This window comes from Arvicola amphibius, chromosome 8 (genome assembly GCF_903992535.2).
Source record: "Arvicola amphibius chromosome 8, mArvAmp1.2, whole genome shotgun sequence".
NCBI lineage: Eukaryota > Metazoa > Chordata > Mammalia > Rodentia > Cricetidae > Arvicola > Arvicola amphibius.
Window position 1 is genome coordinate 6,138,091 of NC_052054.1, and position 2,940 is coordinate 6,141,030.

The window sequence follows — 2,940 nt, forward strand, 5'->3', positions numbered from 1 at the left end:
GAGAAAGCCCTGGACAGCAAGCCAGTAAGTAGCACTCCTCCATGGCCTCTGTTTCAGTTCCTGCCTCCGGGTTCCTGCTTTGAGTTCCTGTCCTGGTTTCCCTTCATAGTGGCCTATGGGCGGAAATAAACCCTTATGTTCCCAAGCTGCTTTGGGTCACACTAACAGACACCTGATTAAAATACTAACCATGGGGGCTGTGCCCTAAGGTCCCCATCTATCCTTCATTGTCTCTTAAAGACCCACTGATGAGCACAATAACAATAACAACAACAACGGCAACCTGGCTGGCACACTGGGGTTGCCTCCCCTCACTCACACAGCAGGATCCTCTTAGCCACATAGTGTACCATAGCCACAGACTTAGGTTCTGAGGATGTGAACACCCTGGGGAGGGATTTTGCAAACAAACAAACAAAAATGTTTTGGAAAGGTTGCATTAAATAAAGTTAAATGAGTTTCTTTATAGCAAACCTTTTTAGAATTCTGCTGTAGAGGCGGGCTTTGCTGTGTGACTTTCCTGAGAAGGTGGGATTAAAAAGTCTGCTTGCAGTAGGTAGGGCGCCAACAACAGAATGAGGAACCAGTTCTATCAAAGTCTAGCTTAGTGAGCCAGTGTGTTTACCGTGTTATTCACAGGCTCATGGATGACGTAAGGACAGCTGACTCTCCGAAAAATCCTAGCCCAGCCTGGGAGACAACACACAGTAGCTGCCTCCCTGAGCTCTCTGCATGACTTGCAGGCAGCCGGACTGCCTGGAGAATCTCTCACCCACAGCCATTGCTATTGCTTATGCAAGCTTGGGGCCTGAGCCGTGTGCATTTTGTAAGTTTTAGGCGCTTCCTGGGATTTCCTTCCAGATCCTCATAAGTCTCAGCTGCTTCCTGATTACTTCCTTCACAAACGTCCCTTCTCCCTCTACTCAGAGGGAACACTACACACAACAGGCTCTCCTGTAGCCCAGGCAGGCCTTGGACTCCTGACCCTTCTTCCTCCATTCCTGGATGCTGAGGTTAGAGACACGAGTCTCTACACTGACATGTAACTGCTGAGCCATCTCTCCAGCCCCCTCCACGCCGACTCCTTTTCGGATGTGCTTGTGTATATTACAGAGTCCGAGTCCGAGAATTTGGTATTTGCCGATCTTGTTTCACCAAATCTCTTTTACTCCATCCTACTTTTATTCCCGGGAAGAAACACTTAACATTTCAAGATTAAACAGATCCCAGTCTCAGGAAGATGGGGAGGGTTTGGAGGTGTGGATTATGTGGGCTGAAGAGACTTGTGGCTCCTGGATCTAGCTCATTCCATGCAGGCTGCCCCATGGTAGTGCCTGAGTTGAACACCACGGGAGAGACAGCCTTCATTTCATCTCTGAAATTTCTGTGGGAACTGAGATGGTCACCACAGCCATCACATGCGGGTGGACATTCCTCAGTTACCCATGAATCAGGGCTTGCTACTGGGTCGTCCAGGCAACATCTTTTCTGCCCTCTTCCACTAAGTCCAGTGCCTGTGCCCAGTCCACTTTGCTCCCTCGTCTTTCATACCCTTGACTAGAAAAGCAAACAGCTGTTTCCCAAAAATACGCAGAGAGATTCCTTCAGCGTGTCTATACTTTCAGGGAGGAGGGGCTATAGGCCAGAGGGATGGGCCCAGGAAGTCTCATGAGTCACCTGGCAAGAATTGCCTGAGTATTTTAGGCCCTAGGGTGGGGTAGCAGGGGGTGGAGTGGGCTGTGCTTGTGTTCATGGTTGGGTTAATTTATGGGTTTTATCCAAGTTAATGGTAGCTCTGAGAGGCGGCTCCGTGGAGCTTGGCCACCAGAATGTGTCTTTAACTACCCTATTAAGCTTCCTTGTGGATGGGGTGCTGGTCCTACCCCGTTTGCGGTTTTTAATGTCAGTCTGTGAGCTACTGTCTTCATCCTGCCCCCTCATTCCTCCTCCTCTGCCCTCTCACCTCCTTAGTGAGGAGGGTATCAGGCATGTCTGCTTTGCCACACGCCCTGCCCAGCGCTTATCGGCTCTATTAAAAGCTCCAGTGTGGGATTCAGATTGGGGAATATTCCATTAAAACATCACATTAACGAGCCCTCAGAGAAAATCTCTCACAAAGCCTTTGAGCCCATAACCACTTGGCTGTCTCACGAGCCTCTACGGCTCCCAACAAGTTAAGAATCAGAAAATAAAAACGTTCCTAGTAACGGCTGGCAGCGGGCTGAGCTGGCCAACCTGAAGCTTCTCTTGGGGTACTTAGGGAGCCGGCTGGCCTGTAGGCTTTCATGCACTGGAAGCCACATGCCTGTACGTCTCTCATCTGTCCCTGTCCAGACCAGAGGCGGCTTTTTGTGAGAAGAGTTGCAAGGCCAGGGAGATGCTCACAGGCCTGGTGGTCGTCAGAGTCCTGGCTGCCGTCCAGCCACCCCTCAGACTCACCAGCTGAACGCTGGCCTGGGAGTTCAGGCCTGGACACAGCAGCCGTTTCCTGGGATAAGATCATCACGGGAAAGTGACCACAGTAAGGTACTTCTGGAGCCAGAGTTGACCCTCTGTGGGCACACTGCTCCTCAGCGTCCCCAGAAAAGGAAAGGAACACTGTTGCTGGGGTTAGGATTCTCTTCCTGCCCCATGTCTCCAGCTCTTGGCCTACTGCCTTCTGACATAGCCCTTATTTTTAGGGCTGTTTTAATATGACATTGTTGGGACCCAGGCACAAAGCCATGCAGTCAAGGAACCCTTGCAGCCAAGGTTTAGGGCCTGTGGTGTTCTCTCCACCCGCTACTGTTCCATGGAGGTGGCCACACTGACACTTTAACAAGAGTCCTCAGGGACTTGGGAGGATAGATTAGTCCTTAAAGTGCTTCCTTGGCAAGCACAAGGGTCAGAGTTTGATCCCCAGAATGCACATAGAAAGAAAAAGAAAGAAAGAAAGAAAGA